Below are 27,495 nucleotides of genomic sequence, written 5' to 3' on the forward strand. Positions count from 1 at the left end.
GTTTGCCTTGAAGTGTACCATAACTACGGTATACAGTGTTTTTACTTTTCCCATTGCCGATTCTAAATTTTATGGAAGCGATCAACTAACCGGTCGTTGCGGCTGGATTTAGGCGCATAGCCCGGTACCACCTTCAGTTTGTAACTCTTAATAAGCTTAATTACAAGACCATTGGTGAATGCTGTAAAATTCGTTTATGTTGCGAGCTATGCTTTTATCAATCAATCAATCAATCAATCAATCAATCAATCAATCAATCAATCAATCAATCAATCAATCAATCAATCAATCAATCAATCAATCAATCAATCAATCAATCAATCAATCAATCAAATCAACTCTATTTGGCTTACAGATGGTACTGGGGAAGGAGCAGCCACAAAAAGCTGCACAGAGCAGCTTGATGGGGCAGCTGCACACCGTGTGATTGAAGGCAACGGGTCGAACAGATAAAAGATACAGCAGAGAAAAAAAAGAAAAGAAAAAAAAACTTGAAACACGTGTCAAGTAAAACGTAACAAAATGTCCTTAACAGTCATGGTTAGCAGTGCAACAGAAACAGCAAAATGAATTCAACTGGTGCATGTCACAGGTATGTATACAAAACAAAAATACAACAGATATATAATCCGCGTTACAAAAAGTATTCTTTCAAAGCCGCTTTAGAGAGTTTAAAGCTCTCAATTGAGTTACTTGTAAAGTTATTCAGCAGTCTGTGCAAAGTGAAAGTTAGGGATTGATGGTTGTAATTGTTGTGGGGTGTAGTAGTAAACCATAGCTTTGAATTGCGTGTGTTGTATGCTGTAATATTTTTCTTTACTTTGCTAGGCCCTCGTAAAAGCGGTTAATATTGTTTATAGCTGCAAGGTATGACTGTGCCAACCGGTATTCGTAGTAATTGCTAATTTTAAATATTTTAAACTTCTTGAAGAATTCACGCGTGTGAAAAATTTTATGGCACATTCGCTTATATCCTTGCAACTTTTTTTGGACCAGGAAAAGCTGGTAATGCTCCTATTTGTTGTTGTTCCCCAGACCAAGTGTGCATACGTGAGTTGCAAAATAAGTAGTGAACAATGTATATAACAGTTTAATTCTTCATGTTAGATATGCTTACATTTATTGATGACACCAACAGTTTTACATATTTCCTTATAGATTTGTTCGACGTGAGAGTCCCAGGTCATATTTTGAGAAAAATGCACGCCAAGCACTTTTACACTGTCCTCCACCTGGATTATGTCTCTGCCAAGGTACACTTTTAGTGAGGCAGCGAGTGTCTTTTTCGGCCGAAAAAGCGCTGCCGTTGTGTTATCCGCATTTGTCACTTGGGAGTTGCGCTGTGTCCACACCAAGAGCGTCTACAGTGATGTAACTGATATTTTTTCTATTTCCTCGTTTGTTTTACCAGTGAAAAGAAAAGTGGTGTTCCAGAAATCCCATTCCCAGTCCTGTTCTCTCCACTAGACAACAGTAACCCGCGACGTGTGCATTCTTCGGCCCCGTGAAGGTTTCACCTGTCCTTCTAACCTCGCTAAGCCCTATGACATCTTTTTATTGCCCTGCAATTCCTTGAACAATACCTCTTGACTTGCTTCTCTAGATGAGGTTCTGGCGTTAAACATTGCCAGGTTCAGACTCAAATGGCGGCCTGTCGGGCTCCAAAGAGTCTTAGGACGCTCTTCGGAGTCACAGGTCTGACCGCCACCATGGTCAGTTGCTTCGAAACGTTTTTCAGAGTAAGTGCCATGGGTTACATGGCGTATTCACGGGAGGTTGTGGCTATTACTGCACCAGCGTGTCCTGTACTGCTATGGTAAGGGAGTGCTTTACCGGTAATGGTCGCCGGGGTGAGGCCGCACCCTAAGCCTCATTCTGCAATTTCATCAACACGTGTATATTTAAAAAAAAACCGTGGGAATTGGCCGGCGCTGAGATTTAAAACACGGTACGTCTGTACGCGAGAGTGGTTTTATACATGAACATACATAGGTAAGGGAAACCACGTTTCGTTTTTAAATATCTCTCCTCCCAATGCGAGCGGTATTCAAAACATTGAAGCTGCTGTTTTCCCTGTGGTGCGCGAAATCTAGACACTTCGTTCATCGGCGTTGACGCAGGGGGAGAACAGACAAAACCTGCATCCTACTAAAAAACAAGTTTGTCAGCATTTTTGCGACGCACACTGGTGAAAGTGATGCAGAAAGGCGTTCATTAGAACGCGCCTTGGAAAAGCACTGCGGTTTGAGACAGGTGACTGTGTCAGATTTCTTTTATTAACTCAGTTTATTCGCTCCTGAGGCTTAGTCGGGTTCTTTGAGTTTTCCAAAAGAGAGTGAGAGCACCATTGTTTGCTTGGATGATACACGGGGATACGCAATGACTCATGTGGTCCACACGTTCGCACACGCAGTATAATTTGAAGTCAGCCAATGATAGCCTGTGTTTGTTGCTGTGTCTTGTAGTGATGATCTGTTGTAACGTATTCAGAGCAACATTTGCTTCCAATTTTGAACTAGAAATTCCATATCTTCTCAATTTAAACGGCCCTTATCAATATATTTGCTTGTGCGGCGAGAAAATATAACGAACAAAAGCGTTGCACTAAAATGGCTGAGGAGGTTCAGGAAAGGTTTAAGAGTGAAAGTAATGTTTTGGAAATATTGCACTTCAAGTGGTGTTTAACTTTGCAAAGTGTACGCCGACGTGTAAAAAACAAAACTTGATACCTGCTTCTAAATGCACAGTCGAATATTGGGTGCATCAACGCTTTTCAAAATGTATAGCTAAGTTCTTTGATTTTCCGGAATTTTCCACCTTGCATTTCAAAACGTGTTTTGATTCCCCATAAGCATGGCTGTTCTGTTGAGGACAAAGAAAAACAAAAAAACACTGAAGCCTTACTGGCAGTCAGTTTCAATACTGGGTTTAAAACAGCTGAAACACGTTTTCGACAGTGCCGCAAAATGAACGGTTGGGCGAGGCTATTTTCAAGCGGAGCGTCAGTGTCCTCACTGACGCCTTTTTACGCAAATCCGCCTTGAAGGGGATCCAACGTTCGTTTACAATGATGAAGAGGTAAAGTCATTGAAGTGAAAGAAAAAAACGCTTCCCTTAGTTGATGCAGACCTGCGTCTCCCACGTTATAAAAGGGGAGTATATTCGATTGCTTCATTTCGACAAGGCTAAAGCGAGCGCTACGCAGCAGGTACTGATTAGTGCGGCGCACCCCAAACCCAAACGTTAGGCATATAGATTGCACACCCGAACAATGATTTTGGCTTTCTAAACCTCTGGTGCGTACCTTCAGAGCAGATCATACTGACAGTGAGATTGAAACCAATAATTTCATCACGAGAAAGCTCCGCGTTCAACAATCGTCGTCGATAGATGGATTGGTGCAATAGTTTTAATAAGCGCCATTGATTCGTGTGCTATAGAAGCCCTCTGTCTACCAACAAATGGCCGGAATCTAAGCAAAAGGCAGGCAAGCAAAAGGCCGGCGATGCCATGCGCCTCTCCAGCTTCTGTAACAGCGCAGTTCCTGTTGTACATGGCATGGCGAGGGCTTCGTTTGGCTTCAGCCACAATTGTTTTTTTTTTCAGACGTTTTTCGACAGTGGAACTACTAAACACCAGAGTTCTTCACTACGCCCATCGGTGCCGGCCTTGAACGTTTCCGTGGAGATATGTAGATTTAAAGTTGCATAAAAATATAGCATTTTTTTCCAGCATCAGCTCCTTAAATCAACACTTTTCACAAAAGAGTAACTTTGTCCAACTTAGGCTATTTATATGCTTAAGGGTGGTTACTTAACTTGCGTATTACACGCCAGTTGCAATTTGGGTTCTGGAAGCTTTTAGTGTAAATATTTGTCGTTTAAATCATTTTCGTCTACACTGGTGGTTCGTATACACCAACTGAAATTTTAAAGAGACATCGCTACAGTTTTTTTATTTTTGATAGTTAACCAAGGCGCTCTCCAGCCAGACACAGATATGACCATCGCGGGTTTAAAACAAAAATAGCACAAATAACAAAGCATTTCCTCATTGTCTGTGGAGATAAGTTATATGCGTTCGGAGTCTGCTTGGGAACCACTGCTGCAAGCCATATTAGTGGTGCACAGCATAGTTTATCGGAGACGTGAAATTGGGATGCACTGAAACACAACTCTAGAGATAGCCACCCACCACCTATACATTGCGACCTACTTGATAGGAAGCTGGTCATAAAGCACGGATAGGTGTTGATAATAATTCCAACTGAACTTTAACAGCAACGCGTGAGATATACTCTGTCATACCTTGGCCTAAAACCATCAGCAGCAGCTACGGGTAAGCGCTATCGGGATCACTAAAATAGCGGCAATGAGGAAGTTTCATTGCAGACTGGGTAAATCAGAGAAACGGCTTTCATATTCGCGGCTGTGGCGCATATGTCGTGGGCCCCGAGCTCTTTAAAAACAGGCACGTGGATCGGTTGTACCCGTGACTACACTCAGAATTAGACTGAAAGTTAGGGGAAGCTTCACTTTACGCTCGACGGTGTTACAGATGCAACGCTAAGTGGATGTACAAGTGCCGTCAAACGTAATTGGAACAGAGCCACCTAAACCTCCACGAATTTCTTCTTCCAGAAACTGCCTAGCTGCATCGGTGTGCTTTAAAGCATTTCTCTGTAATTGAAAAGGCTTCCTGTAAACCGGTAATGGCATTTATAAGCGCAAAAAGACACATGTTTTGTCATATTCACAATGCACTGTTTCAAATATTTACGACGGCACCTGTACAACACAGAATCATGTAAAACTGACGAGCTTCACCAACCATTGCCATTGCATCTATAAAGGTTCATTGGAAGTGCTTTAGGCAGATATATGTATTTTACACAAATGGAGGACTTGTTTGCAAGCAGTTTACCATTGTTCAGGTGCAATAAAATGTAGCACGCTCTGGCAACTCACACAGTCAAGAAGAAGCCATGCAGAAAATAGAAAAACAAACCGGGGAAGATAAACCAGAAGTAAAAGATGCCTGAAACAGGAACACGATGCTCCTACATAATTCTGCAATGTCGAAGAAAACGATTCAGCTCTTGAGTAAACGTTGGTATGCTTCCACAAACTGGTTCAAGATTTTGTCTTCCTCTTAACACCCTGCATGGCAGGGGCTTTATCTTCAGAGAGCTGTTGTTGTTGTGTAACTTAGTGAAGCTGCTGTGCTTTGCTATGATATTGGAAGACTCAACATAGTAAGAATTTACAAAGCTTTGCATTTTTTTCTGTTATTTACCGCTAAAATTTAGGAGCGTTACAATATTTACCAATACCTGCTAACGCGTACTAATAATTGTTCCCAAACACCTGTGGCTCCGAAATAAAAAAGTTTGCTGTGGTACTGTAAAAAATCTGCGTTAACTGTGCAAGTCTCCGACAGGAAAACACGCAATAAATAAAAAGTATTGTACACCACTATATGTGGCCATTTTTATTATAACTCAAAAGCAGTCCCAATTCAGGGGCTAAGGCGCAATACTTCCGAGTGCAGGGTTCTTCAATTGACTTTTAGGGGCCATGGCTGTTTCTATGCAGAGAAAAATGGGTTGTATAAACGTTCTTTGGATACACTAAATACCATCGTCGGCGTAAATTTCAGGGCAACAGTTTTAGGTATCCCTGAGCAGCCGGCCATGTGTAGATGCGGTAAGGGAAAATAAGCACTTCTATATTTCACGCTATCTTTTCTACCAGTATATCAAACAAGAAAACACCGCTACAAAATGGTCTTCTTGGTTTCAGACGAGGTCCCTTGCGTTGTCCTCCTGCATACGTTGTGTAGTATATTTGAGGAATTTCTCAATGTAGGATATTTTTGTTGGGCAATTCGCAAAATCCTAACACCATCGGTTGCAAATAAACACTGAGAATTTTTTTCCAGCATGAATGGCGCAAATCGCGCATTCTTATACAGTCCCTCTCAGCAAAGGCGCCCTCGTATGTGTGAGGAGCACCACATTGCAGAGCACCACCAACACATTACGTTAAGATATCGCTGCCTTTTTGGAAACACCATTCAAGTGGGATATTAAATTCCATTTATTTTCCCCTCAATCCAAAAAGCTTAGAGTATGGCGTGTTTCATCACAAACGAGAAAAAACGAAGCAGAAACACGTTAGAATGTGTATGTTTACTAAAAAAACTCTGAGCTAAAGTAGTGCGACACAGCAGCGGTCTTTAGATGCTTGCAGGGGGAACCCCCTAGTAAGGGAAACACAATAAGAAGAATTTAAGATCACTGGTTAAAGAAGGCAAGAAGAGGGCTACTTTTAGTGGTCTTACAAATCAGGTTTTGCTAATAGCTGGGTCAAACAAGGGCCAGGTAGCCGAGTACGCCTTTTATAGAGTAACTGCTAGCTATAAATATTTATTCCTCACTCCCTAAGCACAAGCCTTGCAAGACACACTTGTTGCTCATTTTTGGTTTTTTACTTTATACTCAATTATGTTCACTCCTTTTAGTATCCTGCCCCCAATTGAGATAATATCTTGTGTAAACCACCGGCTCGAACATATACTAGAATACGGTGTTCATCATTTCACTCTTAGGAGGTCTTTTTAATAACCTTTTTTTGGTAATTGGAAGCAAAGTTTTTACTCCAAAACAGAAATTTAAATGTGGACCAATGCAACACAGAGGACGACTGTATCTTCGTGTGTACTCCTTCCAATAAACATATATTTAGAGAATTAGTGGAATTATTTCGAAAACTGCTGCTTCAAGGTGTGGGAACACGATGTGTTTACAAGCTACAGTTACAAGCAACCGAATTTTTCGATCTCAGAGAATGCCCTGAGAGTGCTCGGTGCATGCGTCAGGCATTTTATTGTTGTTTGGGACGTAAACATTTAAACGAGCAACCTTTTTTCACACCTTGAATATTTAATGACATGAGCTGTAACAACACCTAATCTTGTTTTAGTTATGTGGCCCTTGCTTGAAACTCTGTGAGTCTTCTGAATTCTTGCAGCACACAATTTTTCAGCCTTATTAGGTGCGTTAGGCAGTGTGGCAGGTGGCCCATTTTACCAGTAATAAATGTGATGCCATATCCAAATTTTTATACCATGTTCAGTGTCCCGACACAAACAAGGAGCTAGATCGTATGAAAGTTGCGACGTCTGCTTTTCTTGTATTTTTCGTTAGTGGGCCTGCCTGGACGCAAATCTTCCGTTTTATTGCTCATGTAATATTGTCGCATGTACACTGAGCAGCCTGCATGCATATCCCAACTGCTCCTTACTACATTCCTTATACTTTGACTTCAGCCTCACTGATCATTTATAAAGAAAGTAAAACTGAACACAATGACTACTCCCTTAACAGATCAAAAATTACTATTTCAGAATGGTTCTCCGACTAGTAAAGGACAATCAATGTAAAAAGCTCAGCATGCATGAAAATGAAGACTAAAAAGAATATTCTAACTTCTGCTACACCATAAATCGCCCAGCGTTTACCAGAGTACCGACGCAAAAGTATCTTGGTTAAGATTGCCATCAGCCGTAAGGTGGGATAGGCATATAAATTGCATTACTTCAACTGCTATGCCAAAATTATTTTTCTCAGAGAACTTCAATTGGTACATTCGTTGACAAAATTCTAGCATACAATATATATGTTATACTGATCATGATGGTGATCGTTGGATGTTAATGGCGCAAGGCGAACTAGTGCAAAGAGCGCTAAAAATACGGTTACGTGTGCGGGATGAAGAAGTAGACGCTAAATTTGCTCAATAAGAACGAAACCAAGATGAGTAACCGACAAGGAGGATGGATGGTGTAGGAGGCCAGTTTATGAATAGGCGTGGTATGAAATAAGGTCCAAAATATTTACTTCTGCCTATTATTTAAAATACTCTTCCAAGCTGAAATGGAATCACCAGGCTATAAATTTATTGGGTGCAGTGGCATGTGCAGTCTGTACAGCTGTGGGGAGTGTTTCTGTCGTTTCGTGTCAAGTGTTTTGGATATGGCCTTTAAGAAAAGGGCCAACTTCAGATAGGGCCTCTCCGCACTTGCTGCACAATGGGTGTGCCCTATACATAGCCTAGGAAAGCAACTTTAGTGTGTTTGTTGCGTCTGTAAGTGGTGTATGGGCCAAAGTGTGGTTTTTGAACATGTATTTTTTTCTGTCTGTTAGCCTTAGAGGTGTGTGCCATGTTTTGCGAAGTTGTCTGATGTGTGGCTTCATGACGGTGACGGTCATGTTGTTATATTTATTTTATTCAAGAGTTGGTAAGCAGTGGCCATTTGATCTGCGGTTTCCCTCCCTGCAATTACAGAATGTATTGGCACCCAGCAGAATGTTATCTGATGTTATCATGCATATGCACACATTATAGCCTTAAGAACATTGTTGATGACTGCTGGAACTTTGAGGACGACGCGAGCAGTGCGCAACAAACCCAGAGATGAAGACAAAGACGACCAGGTGAGGCTACAAGGTGGGCGCTTTGTAGACGGTTCTCTGTAAATAGTGTAATTATATCGGCTTTTCCTAGACGAGGGCCTCCTCTCTTACCTACCTGGACATTTTCCAGATGGTGCCGAAACCCGGGACGTCAAGCGACACGACGAGGTGAGCCATGCAGCGGGATTCAATTCTTCAACCGCCATGCTCACCCCGAGGCCAGGAGGATGCGTCGAGACAACGGAACCGGCTCCGGATTGCCCAGAACAGCCTTCTCGAATTCCATCGAAAGCTTATCGCTGAACTGATGCCCACTCTTGAGAAGGCCAGAGACGTCGAGGCCGCTGTTTCGATTGCGAGGCTCCAGCAAAGCGTAGACCCGTTTGCTGCTGTCAGCGAGAAGCGGGATGCCCTTGCTTCCGAAACGACAACTGACAGCCAACACAACGATGCCTAACAGTCCGTAAAGAAGCATACATAATTATCTGCTACCTACAACAAAGACTCTACGGTCGATTAGCACATACCCTCACGATCCATGTCGTAAAAGAAAAAAGGCAACACCTACGAAAGTACGACTCGAGTCCTACAAGTGAATGTACAGAGCCTGAGGAAGAGACCGGAACCACCACGAAGCCGATGACTTCAACGACATCGCTGGGTGTTCCAGTAACCAGTCATGGACCACGAGAGTGTTCAAACATCCCTGAATCAACAACCCCAATGACACCGTGTGCTCCAAGAAATTACAACTCGGCTAAGACAGCGCGTGAGGTATGCCAAGCCACTGTGTATCCCTCTCTCAGAAATGAAAATACGACGATACTGGAAATGACACACCAGGAGCTGAAAGCAGGTCATAAGGGGCGCCCGCAATATTCTTCCACCAGATCAGCACCAAAAGAAAACATCGTTGATGGTACGGTAGTTTTCGAAGTGAAATCTACATACCTCCAGTTATTGAATATACCCGTGCTTTTGAGTATCCAGCCGTGATCCTCCCTGCAGACCTTATGCAAAAAGTGATTCATGAGGGAGAAGACGCTTAACAAGATAGCGATGGGCTAATCAAAACCATCGAAACAAATCCCACTGAAGACAACATAAAGTCATCATCGCGAGAGAAGCCTAGCAATGCCCGGGAAAGGTGTGGCTGTTGTGCGTACATCGTAAGGCGCACGGCCGGTACAACAAAAATGAAGCCACTGCCCTACTACGCGGACAGGACCGCACGAAGCAAAGTACTTAATGCAATGACCAGAAAACAATGAAACCCACAACCGCGGCCCGGCAGCGTCACGTTAACCTGGTGAGAACTGAAGAACGCTGCACATCGTCTCCTAGAATGAGAGCAACAAGGGATACTCGCACCAACATAAGAACATCGAATAACAACCAAGCCTCCAAAGGTTTTCAGAAATCAATGAAGGGGGGGGGTGAAGTAAGTGTAGCCACCGAACGTTACAGAGCCAAGAACGTGAATAGTCAAGATTCAAGCCGGGATAACAACCGCAAACACAGGGCATCGATGCAGCGACTACCTCGGGAATTGGTCTGCACACAAAACTATGCTGTACGACATGTCTGTGACCTATCCCCTGGCGTGCTCATTATGAAGAAAGCCAGACAGAAAGCGAGGCGAAAGGCGCAGTCTATCCGAAATGGAAGGCCGAAATTAGGGAAAAAGCGAATATCGGACACGGACTGGACATTAACGGCAATCTGACGAGACACCACTACCGCTCGTAAGAACCCTTGTGGGCCGGGAAGATGTTGGAACTTTCGACGACGATGACTACGACGAAAGCAGCGCGCAATAGGCCCAGAGATGAAGAAGAAGACGACCAGGCACGGCTACAAGATGGGTGCTTTGTAGACGGTTCTCTGTAAATAGTGTAAATATATTGGATTTTCCAAGACGACGGCCTCCTCCTTCGTCTCCCTTGACGTTTTCCACAATTACAAAGTTTTAAAATGCGTTCCGGATGCAAGGGCACGTACAAGACTAGCAGGGTCCACGTACATGATTGATTTTAATATTTCATGTTGGCCTGTGTGATTTTTTTAAAATAAAATTCCTCGGGCGCTCGCTGTAAATATACTGTTACGAAAGTTTATTGTTTCACTGAAATGAAAGCTTCGTCCAAGCGCAGCACACGACGCAGCCGTAGCAGTCTTAGATGCATCGCTGTAAGACTCTGCATAACATTGCTTATCCTGCAGAAACAAGAAATGCAGTAGAACGGCAAAACTTGGTGACCTGTTTTTTGGTAAGTTGCATAAAGAACAGGTGACAGGGCAAAGGGTGGAGATGCCATGGTAGAATTGATTCAACAATGTCTGTCTTGTGGATGTCTGAAAACGAGACTGCTATCTCAAAAGCTTCTTGTCCCAATGTCAGAGGAAACGACATTGGCAGTGATAGACGATTTATAAAAAGTTGATGTGAGGATGTATCACCATATTGGTCAGAATAAAGGGATAATTTGTGACATACATACATTTTGAGGCATATAAATCATCCATGTACACCCTCTGGTGATAGAGAACAAATGTTACTTTTTTATCGAATATTACGCTGAAAAACTTGCGCTTCGTTTTAACAGGAATTTAAACTCCTTTCAAAGTAATTTGTGGGTTCCGATAATTCCCGCGCTTACTGAAGACCTCAACGCAAGAATGTTTTTCTGCATTCAGTTGAAAACAATCTCGTCAGTCCCGCCGGCAAGCTTTCGGACACAAAGGTGGACCTGACGTTAACAAGCTGAAATATTACACGATTTAAAAGATTCCTGGACGTCGTCTACACACACAGAGTAAGAAATTGTAGGTTGCAATTGTTTAACAAGAGAGTTCATTTTAACTATAAACAGTGCCGCTTAGAAGTCTACCTTGCAACTCGCCGTTTTCTTGCACGTGAGCCCTTGACAGTGTACTTCCAACTCTTACTCCAAGCAACGTTCTTTGAGACATGAAACGAGCAAGGGTGTGTAAGATATAGCCCAAAACACCCAATCACTTCTGATTAATGGGTATCCCGTAACGCCAAGCGGTGTAATAGGCTTTCTCAACGTCAATACACACAGTCGCGCAAAACTGCTTATGGATGAAAGCATTCTTTATGTTGAATTCAAGGGCGACAAGTTGGTCGTTCGTGTATCGCCCCGCCTGAAGCCAGCCTGGCAGCTCTCGAGAGATCATTGTGTTCAAGTAAGTTCACATCTCCTGTTTTTCTTCTCGGAGGGCTTGCGTAGGCAGCTTGTGAGGACGATGGATTGATGACTCGCAGGAGATATTGGGTCCTTCGTTTCCCACAGGAAAGCCCCGTCTATGGCCTCCCTCCAACGTTTTGGATTATACCTCGAAAGCTATATTATGTTGTTGATGTGTAGACCTGTTTGAAGTATTTCTGCGTGTAGGCGTTGTGTAATGTCGTCTGCACCTGGAGCTGAAGACGTATATCTGCCGGGAGCGAACTTTAGTCCAAAAGTAAAAAAGAGGAGTTTTACAAGGGATATGACTTATTTTAATGATGCAAGAACTGCTTTTCACAGGATGCTTTGTGTTATATGAAGGTGTTAGTCGCGTATGCTGAACTGGACATTTGTTGGAAGTATTGCGCGAGTGTTTTATCCTGGTTTTACAGCATATCCCCTCTTGTGCTATCCAGAACCAGACTGTGTGCCTGACGTCCTTTGTGTTTTCGTATACGCGTGCAGAATATGTGTGCCGATTTATCAGTTTATGGGTGTGAAAAAATTGCGCCAACACTCTGGGTTTTCCCAATGGCAGACGTTTTCTAAACGCCTTGCCATTTTTAACAAAAGGAGCTTACCTGATGTGGGGTGCCGGCGAAAGATACCCCACCGATTGTTCTGGTCGTCTCACGCCCGCCTAGAGTTCTAAATCCACCACGGCTCATCTAGTTACGCAATGCATTACATACGTGGGGATTGGACATTTGGGCGGTGTCGAGTATGTCCGCCGTGATGAGTTCAGTTCCTTCTTCAACTGGTAGGTGTCTAGTGGACATGCAGGGTAGTTTGGATGTATCTGTAATTGTGTTACAGCTTGCTCCTGCTTTACTGAACCTTTTTTCGGTTGATGCACTCTTCGGGCTTTTAGCTATTTATGTTAGACACGTGATGAAGTGGATACTGCGATATGAGTTTGTCTCTGCGCCCATGTGAATACAAAATGAACTGTGGATTCAATAGCCTAGTGAAGAAATGAGGATGTGTTGTTTCTGACGTTATCGTATGTAGGCAGTTTTTATTTTTTATTTATTTTTTTTTATTTATTGATTTAGTTTGATTTATTTGTTTATTTATTTATTTATTTATTTATTTATATTTACTTGCTGCAGCACCACTTAGGGCAAGGCAGGAGGTAACATACACCATAAAATGTTCGAACAGCAGCAAAACAAAGGGGTGGAACTATAACAAAAGCACAATCACGAGGAATCGGAAATGGTAAGTATAAATTTTTCACGTGGAAGAGAACTGGTGCCACCGGACAATCCATTTCATTATTGAGCAGTTAAAGAAAAAAAAACTAAATTTGAATGTGTTAGTTATACACTGGTAAGATGTGATGTTAAGGTGGTGGTTGCTTCCGGTAATGGATGGCGAGCAAATGAAATGTATGTAACATCAGACATGCGGTAAGCTGGTTCGATAAAACAGTGAAATAGGTTCATAGAAATATTTAGTCGGCGTGTGCGTACTGGGGTTAGTTCAAGGGAAGAAAGGGCAAGGGAAGGCGAAAACTAACAGTCATATCTATTACAAATGAATCTGAAGGTTTTTTGTTATTGCCCTCAATTTTATTTATATTGCCCTGCTTGTGAGGGTTCTATACGGGGCATGTGTATTCAAGCACGGGCCGAATCAATGTTTTGTACAGAAGTAATATAGTCCTTTTGGGGATTGGGACGGCGTTCGTCTTAAATAACGTAATTTTTGTAAAGATCACATGCAGATATAGATATTGTGTTGAAACCAAGATAGTTTGCTAGAAATGATTACGCCAAGATATTTGTGTTCTGTTACTTTGTTTAGAGTGGACCCGTTAAAAGAATACGTGCAGCAGAAAGGGGACTTTATGTCTGTGAAAGACGTCAGAATAGATTAATACACATTTGCCAGGTTACACACCAATCACAAAAATTGTAAATTAATCATTTAGGCGATGATTAGATCCAGGAGAGTAAATGAATTGATACAAAACACAATAATCAGCATAAAGGCGAAGTTTAGAACTAATATTACTAGGCAAATCTTAATATACGAAAGAAGCAGCAGCGCCTGATTACGGATCCTTGCGGAACGCTCGAACACACAGTAACATCATTGGAGTCAACCGAGTTATAAGAAACGTAATGGGAGCAGTCAGAAAGAAAATTAAAAATCCAAGTAACTAGCTATGGTTTTTTCAATATCGTATTTATTATAAATAATAATTTACAGTGAAGTACAGTGTCGAACGGTTTTGAAAAGACAATGAATAGTGAGTCAACTTCACGACCAATGTCCATGTTACAAGCAATGTCATGCACAAATTCAGTTAACTGGGTAACGGTACTGTAACGACACCTGAATCCGTGCTTTAACTGCACAATAGATTTTTAAATTTGAGAAATTCAATGCTGTGTTTGTAAATAATGTGTTCTAACAGCTTGCGAAAGTGGGGGGTTAGAGAAATGGGCCTGTAATTGCTGAAGACTTGCTACTCAGCATATTAATATTAAGGTATTATTTTGCCATTTTTCCAAGATCTGGGAACACTACCAAATTTGATGGTTTTATTGAAAATATTGTAACGTAGCCAGAGGTCCACAGAGTAGCGAACAAGAAACATGTAAGGTATACCTATGGGGCCTTTACATTTTTTGTGCCGAGATTAAGTACAAGATTTAACACGCCGTCTTCTCTGACCGCTATATCGCGAATCGGAGACGTTGCATTTGAGGTGGAAAAAGAAGGAATAACAAGATTGTAGACTGTAAAGCCCGACTGAAAAAACTGAATTAACAGCTTTTGAAATTTCTGCCTGATCATTTATGATTCTTCTGTTTATTTTGAAAGAGTTGCAGGAGGCATCACGACGCAGGACGGAGCATTAAATTTGCGGGGATTGTCAAATAGTAAACGTTCACGTTAAAACCGGAAAAAAAGTATTTAGCAATATTTTGCTTCACTGGTAGTTCCATCTTGGCCTCGTTAAACCTGATAATGTTTTCTGAATTGCCAGAAGATGTGCAGCGATTAAGCCTCCGGACCCTACGAGATAAGTGTAAAAGATCGCGGTTCATCCAGGGAACATCAGTGTTTTTGTTTTTAGTCTTTTTTTATAAACTCTTAAATGCATGATTTTCTTAGCTTTTCAAAATGGGTAGTGTATTAATGTCGCCGGAAGCGCCGAGTAGCACAAAATTATCGTACGCATCGGCCAAAGCATCTAAAACAGAAAGGTCAACCGCACGTTGAAAATCAGGAAACCAAATGAAAACATATCGCGGTTTATTGATTTCGTATGAAATGAGAACAGCCCGATGGCCATACAAGGCCATCAATTATTACGAAGTTGAAGCCTTTATACGAAAGAGCGGAGCCCAAAAATACCAGATGGTGAACAGGATTCAACCTGGTGGCACCATGAACAATTTCAGTTAGGCCGGAAGATACTGCAAAGTGTATAAGTTCTCTGCAACTGTTAATTTTGCGACCATCACACGTATAAGACCAGTGGATTCATGGGACATTAAAATCACCCATGCCAATGAGTTTGACGCACTAAAATTGCGCTCGTGCATGACTGTATTAGATATTGCAATGTTTCAATAGTCTAGCAGGAGGCCGATATAAAACGGTAATGACAAGTCCACATTCGTAGAGGCAAACCTTGCAACATATCAACTCGGTGGCGCCGGGGCCTGTAATCGCAGCAAATTTTAAATCCGAATGAATGAGCAGAGCGACACAACCCCCTTTCTGTACGAGTCGGTCGGTGAGAACTGCTGTGTACGCTGGGGATGTGAACTTGAAATCGGGAATACCATCATGTACCCACTGTTTCGGTTATGTCGATGATGTGACGAGACTGCGCGGAAAAAAGGAAGAGAAGACTAGGTAATTTTTTTATTTCTTTCCAAGACTTTTCAGGGACCAAATTACAGCGACAAAATGCACTAATCTCGCGGAAAGTTCACTAGGATAGAAATGGAGTTCCGAACCGAATGCAGCCGAGGAGAGCATCGCATCGATTTATTCGGCAAATCAGGTGCTTTGACAAAGGAATTCAGTGTTTCATCCCAGCAGTACCGAGCTTTGTTTATTAGAATGTAATCAAAATTCGAGCTAGTACAACAACCTATAGTACGAAATGAAGCAGCGGCGTCCCAAATTTTTTCACGCAGTGCATGAACTCGTGGAGAGAAATCTACGTTAATATATATTTAATTTCTTTAAGCTTTGCGACTTTCTTGAACTTGATTATTTTACCCCGATAATCAAGGAGCCTAGGTATACTAGGACGGAAGCGATCGAGTTGATCTCTGCTGAGTCTGTGACAACGTCCAATCTGAGGACATTAATCTGCCGCATTCCAGTATAAAAACACGCAATCTTATTTGCCAAACAATCCCCGTCTTCGAAGGCTTCTTCTCTCAGCCCACAGATTACGCGATTGTTGCGCCGTAACCGATATTCAAGATCACACATATTGAAGTGAGTTTGGCAATGCATGCGTTAGCCGACGCTATTTGGGAGCGGAACTCGATAGAAGGGGAGTTGGAGTTGGAATCTGTGGAAGCTTTTTGCAAAGCACATACGTGAGACTCTAGTGCATCAAATCGGTTGTCAACACGGAGTTCTTAATTTCAGCAATATCGCTAGCGATTTGCTGCTGAGTGGCCAGCAGTTGTGAAAGCATAGCAGCGACATCAGGTTCCTCTGATATATTACAATCATCTATTCGGCAACGTGCACCAAGCTCAGTTGTCGAAGTAGAATTGCCAACGGAACGAGTAGCGGGGTGAGTGCAAAGTTGCCAGTTTTTAGTTCTTAGAAAGTTGAAAAGTCATGCTCCAGTGTATGTTGGGAATGTCTCTATCAGACAACCACGGGCACCCGTGCTAAAAGAGCCCCGCTTCCGCCTCCCCCCCACCAAAAAAAAAAAAAAAAATGGGCGCATTCAGGTTGCCTGAGTTGGTGTGTGTTTCAGAAAGCTGGTCAACCAGAGTCTTGAAGTCCGAGCTCAAGACTTTAAAATCAGGAGGAATGTAAATGCACCATACCCTTATCAGCCGAATAAATAATATTGGGCGCATTGCTACAGCCTCAAGGACAGTATTCAAACTGACAGGGCGACATACTTAGGCTTTCCGGGTGATTACGGGCACATCGGCAGACGAGTGTGTGCCGTCATTCCTGTCCTTTCTGAATACCATATAAATTCTGAAGAAAATTGCTTGCTAGGAATTTAAATGTGTTGAAAGAACGCCGATTACATTTGGCAGATTAAAATGCAGTATCTCCTACACATCGTCCAGATTAATAAGAAGGCCTCTGCAGTAACGGTGAACCGTATTTTTTTTCCAATTATTAGGAGTTCAGAGGTACTGGACTGGCATTACTTATGTAAGGTCTTTCCTGGCTTGGACTCTTGGAGGGGGCTTTTATCTTCGCTCAAAGTTTGGTTCACGGACATGTTCCTGCCAATTCGAAGCAGACAGACCGGCAGGGTCCAATGTTCATGCCTTTATCAGATGTCCAATAAAGGCGGGGGGGGGGGGGGCGGGCCCGACCCTCTGCCCTTGTCACACTTTCCGGTGATCTTCATTCGAGCCTTCACCGGCGAGGGCGTCAGGAGCGCCACTGATGGCCTGGGGCAGTGCTGTGTGTGTGGGGGGCGGAAGGCGTCGATGCAGGGCCCCGCTCTGCGTGTCCATCTTCTGGGCAGCCCCCACTGGGCTGTACTCTGGGGAAGCTGGGGTGGTATCGGCAGTAGTTCCTTTAGAGACTATCGCCACCACAACCGCTGCTGGCTCTGCAAGTGGTGTTTTCACGGGTTCGGCTGCCTGAGGGAATCCAGGGTAGGGGTCGGTGGGGGCGGCTGTGGCACCAGGTCAAACTCGCTGACCTGGGTTCCTGTGAAAACCTGATGCCGTTCTGCCCCCAGGCGGGGTGCTTCGGCGTACCTACCCTAGGGGAAAAAGGCAAACGTCTTTCGCGAATCTGGGAAGTTAATTTTTTTTCCGTAACCTTCACAGTTATGGTTTTCTTTTCTTTGAATTTGCCACATTTACGTGGGTGTGCAGAGCGAGGAACCGGGCAGTTGTAACGGGTGAAATTCTGGGTCTTGCAGGTTTCAGACGGGTGTTCGTGCTCGGCGCATTTTGCACAGTTGTTTGCCGCGACAGCAGTTTGTCCCATGCCCGAAACGTTGGCACTTGAAACAGCACCGCCGGTTCAGGAGGTAAGCCCGGGCTGGGCATCGGATTAAACCAGCGTTGAGAAATTCAGGGAGGGTCGATTTTTCGAAGGTTAAGATGAGGTGCTTCGTGGGTAGTTTATTATCTCTAGGTATGGTTATGCGCCTTACCCCTGCTATGCCCTGTCCACGAAGTTTCTACAGCAGGTCGGCTGCAGTTTAATTCAGTAGGCCATGATCCGAGATCACATTGTGGTAGCTGTTTAGGGTGCGTGGGGCGTGACACGGATGGCAAGATCGATGATGCAGGTTTCCGCAAGACGTTAATCGGCTTGATTCTAGCTACTAACCTCGAAGAGAATTTTACCGGATCCTTGCTAATTGTCGGTATATGATTCGCCGATGACACTTTCGAGAAATTTGGCAACACGAAACACCGATTGCAATGCATGGGTGTTTGCGAGGTCAACTGATTCAATCACCAAGGAGCGAGCGCAGTTGCTCGGTTTAGGAAAACTCACGTTAGGAAGCGGTGGAAAGGAAACGTCGGTGTGGTCCCTTTCAGTGACCGATCACGTTTTAGGAAGTGGGGGTTAGAAAATTCATACACTGTAGTAAAAAGCAGGCCACTGGGATACGTTCTTCTAAAGCCTTACCCTGATAATTGAAGAGGTCCCGGAGATCTTTGTCTGGTAGTAAACAGACAGGGAGCTCACCGGTCGGTGATTCACTGGGACTCTGACCTCCGCGGTTCATATTTTTACCCTCCACTTACAAACACATCGATTCAGTAGGTTACAGCTTATCTTTAGGGGCTCGGCCTCCGCTGTGTCGCCAATACCGGCACCAAGTTTACTTTGTGTCCCGTCCGTAGGTTAGGCCGATCATCGAAAATGGAAGAGTGGGTACTTTTCTCATACCCTGACAAACATTAGATCAAAAGAAGCACCGAGGAAGGCCAAACGACCCATCCATAACAAACGTACACGTGAATACGCTCCCATTTACCCCTTACAAATTATGGGCCTTGTACGGTTTATGCGCCAGCAAAACAGGGACGCTAATCATTTATTTATCAACGCGCGCATAATTATTACCAAATGGCATTTCAAAGTACTCTTCTTACTGACAAACACGAGCTACCAGTCACAAATATACAAACACTTAAGTAGGGTATAAATGTAATAATGCTGCGTTTAGACGCTCAATTTTTTCTGGATGCCCTTTATGAATTGGATATGTTTTACCATTTCACCACTAACTCTAAGTCACAGCCTGCATTAAAATCCAATATTTTAAAAATATCCTAGCTTCTTCGAATTGCGAATGCTAATATGTGATCACTTAAATTATCAGGTATAAGTAAGATCATGTACGCAATTCACTGACTATTAACCACAAATAACAACTAAGATCACGGAACCCATCATGTACACTCACCAATAACACTAAGTCGCCATCTGCTTTAAAATGATAAATTAAAAAAGTGCAACGTACATGCATAATTTGCCAATGATAATATGTGATCACGCAAACATGCTCTATTACGAGCTGTATATATTATGTAGTGTAAAGTGCTTTTCTGTAAACTGCAAAATTGCTCTCACACACTTTATACTTGTAGAATAATCGTTCAGCGTTATGAGCGTTCGTTTATGGTTGGCAACTTCGCAACATGCGTTGGTCTCGGCAGAGACTGGCAGTATTGTAAATAAATATAGATTGCGTGGTATGGAAGAGTCGCCCTAAATCAAACATAAATCACATTGCATGAAAGGGTTCTTCGCTTTTTGCATTACATTTCAATGTAGTAAACGCCCTTGCTAATGGTCAAAACTATAAAAAGCTGCAAGGGGACGAGATGTCAGTTAAAACTGTGTTAGCTTTTTTTAGGGGACCTTCAAGTCTGATTTTGTTGCTTATCTGTGGTGCATATGTTCAATAACAGGCTAACAGGCTATACGTGAAGGAGGAATGGAGCTCTTTCAATATTTAAGAACATATCTGTCCAAGATGTCTACAAGCAGCAAATCTTCAATATAAATGTATTGCGCGCCGTTGGGCCACGTGACATGTCGTCACAACACTCTCGGCCTCGGCTCCCCTCTCAGTGGTTATATATACAGGTCGCCTACTAGCAGGCCTTCTCTCTTTTGTTTCACCCGTTTTGTAACGATGGATAACCCATCCCGTTCCTGCCACGTCCGTGTGCCGCCCCCTCTGTCGTCCTTGCATGAACGCAACATAATGGCGACGAGGAGAACGAGCCTGCAACGGGACTACGCCCCCTTCAACGAATGACTGTGACACGGCCGCTGCAACATGGTCGACGACGCTGCAACAGTGGAAATGACGCCTTCGGCAGCTGGAACCGTCGCTATGGTCTTCGGGTTCGGGCAAGTAGAGCATTTTGACGAGTCTACTAACGACTGGCTTTCGTATGAACAGCGTTTGATAGCGTTCTTGCGCGTTAACAACGTGCCCGAGGATTTGCGAGTTGACGCTTTCGTAAGCCTAATCGGCCCGTAGACAAACGCACTACTCATATCTTTGACCGCCCCTTATAAACCGTCAACAAAATCGTTTGACACCCTTCTTGAACTACTTCGGAATCAACTTTCCCCCAAGCCATCTGTCATTGCGGAATGTGGAAAATTTCACCGCAGAACGCAGAAAGAAGCGAAGCGATATCAGCGTATGTGGCCGAGATACGGCGACTAGCCCAAAGGTGAGAGTTCGGAACGTTTCTGGACGAAGCTTTGCGTGACCGCTTTGTATTCGGCCTTCAGCGCTCTGATATTCAGAGGCATATTTTCACGGAAGATAAGCATTTGACCTTCGAGAAAACCGTCGAGCGGGATTTGTCTATAGAGGCGGCATTGAAGAATGCAATGGCAACGCACGCACAGCCCGAGGAAGGCGCGGAACTGCACAAAGTGCAAAGGTCGAGACCGAAAGTGTTGAAAACAGGAAATTGTTATCGGTATGGGTCACCGAAATACGGAGCACGGCAATGCCCACATAGTAAAGCCACATGCTTTAAGCGTCATCAAAAAGGGCATATTCAACTTGCCTGCAAGGCAAACTTTCGAAAAAGCAAGCAAGGGTTCCAGGTTAGGGCTTTCAAAGCCGACGTGGAGATGTCCATGAACGACGTGAGAACATCTGCAGTGTCAACGCCCATAATGGTAACCCTGACTGTGCAAGGTGTTACTTTGCAGATGGAAGTCGATACTGGAGCTGCAATGTCTATTATTCCAGGAAAATATTTCCAAACGCCTTTTCGTGGCATGCGCATGGAGGGCACTACTCTTCTGCTGCGCACGTATACAGGAGAGCTCATCCCGCCGGCCGCAGTGGTAAACGTCACAGTGGAATACAGCCACAAGCGACATGTTCTTCTTCTCTACGTTGTACAGCGGGAAGGTCCACCACTTTTTGGACGAGAGTGGCTACAGCACATCCAGCTCGACTGGGCAAGCATCAAAAAGCTGCATGCCATCAAGACGGCGTCGCACGCCCCACGGGAGCTGCCTGCAGAACTCAAGGCACTTCTCCATAAGTAGTCATCTGTTCAGTGACGAGCTGGGAACAATTCAAGGTGAGAAGGCACAACTTCATTTCAAGGATAATTAGGAGCGTAGGTTTATGAAGGCAAGACAAGTACCTTTTGCGCTCCAACCTTCAGTCGAAGAAATTGGGAAGCTGACGAGACTGGGTATACTTTCGCCTGCAACCAGTAGCAACCACGCGACGCCTGTTGTACCAGTTACCAAGAGCGATGGGTCCATCAGGCAAGGCGGTGACTATGAAATAACCGTAAATCCAATCTTGGGCACTAAACACTATCCTCTTGCCAGAGCCGACGAATTGTTCGCAGTCCTGGCAGGAGGGAATAAGTTTTCGAAGTTGGAATTGAACAGAGCGTACCAACCGTAGAGTTGGATGAGACTTCAAAAGGGTATCTCACCCTGAATACCCATCAAGGATTGTATGCAGTAAATCGCCTATCTTTCGGAATTGCTTCTGCTCCGGCAATTTTTCAAAAAACTATGGATAACATACTGAAAGGCCTGAAAGGAGTGACGTGCTATATTGACGACAGCATGGTAACGGGAAAAACGGACGAAGAACACATGCGCAACTTTGAATCCGTGCTGCAGCGCTTGTCTGAAAAAGAGGTGAAAGTGAAACCGGCCAAGTGCGAGTTCTTCAAAGATAAGCTCCAGTATTTGGGCCACATTGTAAGCGCTGAGGGAGTGCAACCAGCACACAATAAAATCAAGGCTATAGTGAAGGCGCCACGACCAACTGATAAGCATCAGTTGCGGTCAGTTTTGGGTCTTGGGAATTATTATGGAAAGTTCGTGCCAAACCTTTCCAGTGTTGTCTCGCCCCTGAATAGGCATTTGAAAAACGACGTTCCTTGGTCATGGAGCGACCAGTGCAAGTCAGCCTACCGGCAGGTGAAGGGTCTTCTGTCGGCGCCCCCAGTGCTGACGCACTACGATCCCACCGTTCCACTAGAACTATCGTGCGACGCCTTGGCGTATGGGATCGGAGCGGTGTTGTCAGATGTGGATTATAAAGGTCAGGGTCGTCCTATTGCGTACGCATCACGTACGCTCTCTAAGGCAGGAACTGGCTACAGCCAGATAGAGAAGGAAGCGCTTGCTTTAGTTTTTGGAGTGAAGAGGTTTCACTACTACCAGTATGGACGCACCTTCGTCCTCGTTACGGACCACAAACCTTTGCACACAATCATGGGCCCGAAGACAGGCATTCCAACGATTACTCCAGCGAAGCTGCAAGGTTGGGCCGTTCTTCTGTCTGCTTACACGTATACGCTGAAGTTCAAGTCATCACAGACAGTGCAGATTCCGACTGTTTGACACGCCTCCCACTTCCTTATCACAGGGACGAGCCTTCAGAAGGGGTGTTTTACGTTTTGCGTTTCAGTACATTGCCTGTGAACTGTCGCGACGTGGCACGTGAGACCTGCCGCGACCCTGTGTTAAAGAATGTGTTGCATTACGTGCTGAGTGGCTGGCCGGGTCGCGCTCCAAGGGACGAACTGAAACCATTTTTCCACAGATGGTTCGAGTTGTCTTTGCAGCAGGAATGCCTCGTGCTTGGTACCCGTGTGGTCATTCCTAAGCGCTACAAGTCCTTCATCCTCGAAGAACTTCATCAAGAACACCCTGGCATAGTCAGAACCAAGGGGTTGGCGAAAAATTATTTCTGGTAGCCCATCATTGACCGCGACATTGAACTGCAAGTGATCGCATGCCAATCTTGTAAGTCGCAACGTAACTTGCCCTGCCCCCCTCCACTGCCCCCATGGGACAGGCCTACCCGACCATGGGAGCGTGTTTATGTAGATTTTGCAGGATCTTTCAAAGATACTGTGCTACTCGTTGTGATTGACGCGCATTCAAGGTGGCCAGAAGTGTTTGTAATGAAGCAAACGTCAGCTGAAAAAACGATGACTTGCTTGCGCGATTTGTTTTGCCGCTTCGGGTTTGCCGAGACGCTCGTGTCAGATAACAGGCCACAGTTTACATCTGCGAAATTTGCGGGGGACATGCGTAATATAGGTAAGCGTCATATTCCAACAGCTTCTTATCATCCAAGTAGCAACCGTCAAGCAGAGTGACTTTTGTTCAATCACTGAAAGCATCGCTGCGAAAATCTCCAGGGCTACCAGTGCAGCCCGGTCGTGCAGATTTGCTGTTGGCATACCATAACACCCCCCACTACCACAGGCGAAGCACCAACCTTGTTGCTTCTAGGAAGACGCCTTCGCACCCGACTCGATGTGGTCAAACCGTCGATTCAAGCAAAGGTAGCAGCAAAACAGTTCACCCAGACTCTCCGCAGAAGCTCATCGAAGCGACACGAGAGACATTTGACTGTGGGTGAAAGTGCGAAATTGCAGGCGTGGAAAGAAGTGGTTTCCGGGGATAATTCTCGCTTGCACGGAACCTGTGACTTAAAAATTGAGTGTCATGACCTCTCGTGGTGTGTTTCAGTAGACTCGTCAAAGGAACCACATCGTTCGCGTGCCGCCCGAGAAAGACACGGCCGCTCCATTGGAGCCCATCGACAGCAGTGGAGTGGAGCCCAGCGTCAGCCTGCCACGGGTCAGGACCTTCAACCGGCCCCCGTGCACCCACCGCAGCAGCGGAGATGCCCCCTTTGAGAAAGGCAGCCGCCGGAGAGATACCAATCATAGTTATGTTGTCATTAATTTAGTCCGGAGGGATGTAGTATTGCACGCCTTTGGGCCACGTGACATGTCACCACACTCTCGGCCTCGGCTCCCCTCTCAGTGGTTATATATACAGCTCGCCTACTAGCGAGCCCTCTCTCATTTGTTTCATCCGTTTGCCACGTTGGAATGAACCCATCCCGTTCGTGCCACGTTCGTTTGCTGCCCCGTCTGCGTCCTGGTATGAACACAACAATGAATTCTGCATTATATAGTTCCCACACCTGGCTCAGAAAGTACGCATTAGGAATACGTCTCAGGACTCAAAAACTGCACCTGTAGCTACTGCCAAGAAGACTGTGTAGGTTATTCAAACGTATTTGCTCAATAACCTGCCTACGTGAGGCGAAAACAGAAAAAGATACTTTAAAAATTCGATTTTTTGTTTCTTCGTTCACTGTAAAATGCTTAGGTGATTGCGGGCCTATAAGCGAATTCTACAGGATGTGGCCCGCAAACCAGGGTAGTTTTGTTGTTTTATTTGTCACACTGGTATACGGAAGGCTTCGCCGGCTAGCTAACAAGTATGTGGCCCCAGCAATAGGCGGCTGCAACGAAGGCCACAAATACAAAAAAACCGCAACGATAACCCCGCGCGCTTGCAAGCCGCCAATCCGACAAGCACAATTCCACAAAGGCCTAGATGTCGAAGAGAGTGATAATACTTTGAGAATTTTTGTGGTAGCCAGATGCACATCTCGTGATTTCCACGTGTTGGTTGCCGTCGCAGCAAGCGCAAGACACCGTACCCAAGCTGAAAAGGGCTGACAAATGCACAAGGGCAACATGCCCAGGAGACGTCTGGTTAATCAACTTTCGAAAAAAAACACGAGAATAATTTCGTTTTTTTAGAAATGTTAGGGCGGATGGCTTTTCACACTGCTAGAAAAATGCCTTTGAAGCATTGCTACAGTCTGAAGTAATGGTGGATTATTTGAGAAAGAGCAAAGCTGGCCGCACCTCCGCCTTTGACGGTTTCCCGGCTGCTGCAGCTCACATCTTCGAACGTTCCACTGACAGTTTTTGACGACTTACCGGGCAGATCGCAGGCGTTCAGATCTCTCTGAAAATAAACCGCAATACAAAATGACGCACATGCCGCAGAGTCCTCAGCCAACTCGCAAGCTACGAACCCTAAGGAAGAGGTCTGCGCCCTAAATGTGATGATAGCTCAATCGAGTAGATGCCCGTGTTATAACTCAGGGGACTCAATTTCGATTACGACAAAGGGAAGAGTTTTTTTTTGCAATTGGGTGCACATGTTATGCTTCCCCACCACGGCTAACCTCATAACTTTAGGTATTTAGAGTTTCCCAGTGGTCAGATTGCCTAATTCACGGCGTAAACCGCCCGGTTTATATCCCGGGATATCACAAACCACACGTTTTCTTCTATTCTGCCACGTTTTTTTACGCTATGGACGCACAAAATTTGGCTTATGGAGCTGTGCTGTTAAAAAGGCGCTTGCCTTTGATATAAATTGAATACTACAATTCAGGAGAAGTCATTCCATTACGTGAGTATAGTTATTAAGACGTACTAAGGTTGCAAAATATTACAAGATCTTTTTTTTCAGCCCGGGCAGTCACAAATGTATGTCGGGTTTTATTTATTTATTGAATATTGCCAGCTTTAGAGCCTGGCCTTGGGCAGGAAGAGATTACATGTTTACATTCACAAGGACGCAATAGTTAACTAGAGACATACTAATACAACAGAAAAAAATCACGACGCACATTGACAACATTCGGCAAAGCACAAAAGAAAACAAAAAAATCACAACAGAGAAAGCGCATAACTGCACAGAATTTTACGAACATGACACGTAACGCGCCACGGCAGAAGAGTGAGCCTATAACGACTATTTGCAATCAAAAACTAACCGCACGATGACAAGCGTTGCTATACAAGGAATAACTTAAAAAAAATGTATTCGGAGGAAAAAGTTTGCACATCGCCGAGAAAAAAAATAAAAAAAACGGCAACAATGTCTACATAAAAGAGAACACGGTACGCGCACAACTGTTTTGAAAGGCACTGTTTATACACAAGAAACTACTACGGCACAGATGACATGAAAGTCAGAGGCAGCGATTAGCGCACTGCATTATAAATATACCATTAATTAAGAAGTTGGACAAGAACAACAATACAGCTACTTAAATAGAGAGGTTTCTCATGAATATCTCAAGCGTAGGGCATTCGTCCGTACAGTGAGGTAGGGAATTCCAATTGGCGACTGTTTGAGGAAGGAAGAAATTTCTAAATACGTCTGTGCGACAAGAAAAATTCGTAACTTTTTTCGTGTGATATGCACGCGTCGGGCGATGATCGGTCATTTTGAGGTAGTTTGCTTTATCTACGCCAAGTTTATCATGGTATAATAAATAGAACAATTTTAGCCTGTCACAGTGACGTCGTGTTTCTAATTTTTCTAAGTTTGCTGCCTGAAGGAGACTCGACGGGGATACGCGGCAGCTATAACAATAAAAATAAATCTGATAGCTTTTCTCTGTGCTCTTTCTAGTTTGTCGATGTTTGTTTGCGTATAAGGGACACATACCGGCGCGGAATTTTCTAGCACAAGTCTAATATGTTTTGCAGGCTAATAATTTCACTTCCGTCGTTGAATTTCCCAATGTTCGTCTTAAATAGGCGAGTTGTTTTATTGCCCTATTGCGATATACGTCATATGCTCGTTCCACCATAAATCTGAAGTGAAAACAACATCTGAATATTTGTAACTGCACAATGCGTCTAAAAAGCAATTACCGACATGATATCGAAAATTCAGTGGATGTTTGTTACCGGCTATAGTCAATGAAACAGTTTTTTTAGATTAACAGATATGTGCCACTTCAGGTACCATTCCTGTATATTGTTCAGTGACATGTTTAAAATTTCTTTATCTTTAGCAGATTCAATTTTGTGGTATGGCACACAATCACCGGCAAATAACTTAACTTTTATGGTGTGTTGCTAGCGATATTGTTAATGAAAACTACAAACACAAGAGGCCCTAACACGGATCGTTGAGGGACTCCAGATTGAACTATTGCAGATTTCGAAGTTACGTCAATATAAACGACTTGTTGCTGATATGAGAGACATGCTTCTAACCACGAAAGTAATTAATCATTTTGTAAAAAGAATTTTAATAAAAAAAATTAGAATGCGAAACACGATCAAGTGCTTTTCAAAATCACGGTAAATGATATCAACTTGCCGTTACCTGTCTATGGCTGATGCGAGGTCATGAACGGTTTACAGCAGCTGTGTTACCGTGGAATCGTTTTTGCGGAAACCATGCTGT

General features: G+C 44.0%; 1 pseudogene; it reads right to left on the reverse strand.

Moving 5' to 3' along the window:
• The window catches only part of LOC144160691 (uncharacterized), a 37,177-nt pseudogene extending 16,082 nt beyond the window's left edge, over positions 1-21,095 (reverse strand).
• Between the last annotated feature and the right edge of the window lie 6,400 nt (positions 21,096-27,495).

This window comes from Haemaphysalis longicornis, unplaced genomic scaffold (genome assembly GCF_048455015.1).
Source record: "Haemaphysalis longicornis isolate Haplotype H1 unplaced genomic scaffold, Haemaphysalis longicornis Haplotype H1 scaffold_11, whole genome shotgun sequence".
Taxonomy (NCBI): domain Eukaryota; kingdom Metazoa; phylum Arthropoda; class Arachnida; order Ixodida; family Ixodidae; genus Haemaphysalis; species Haemaphysalis longicornis.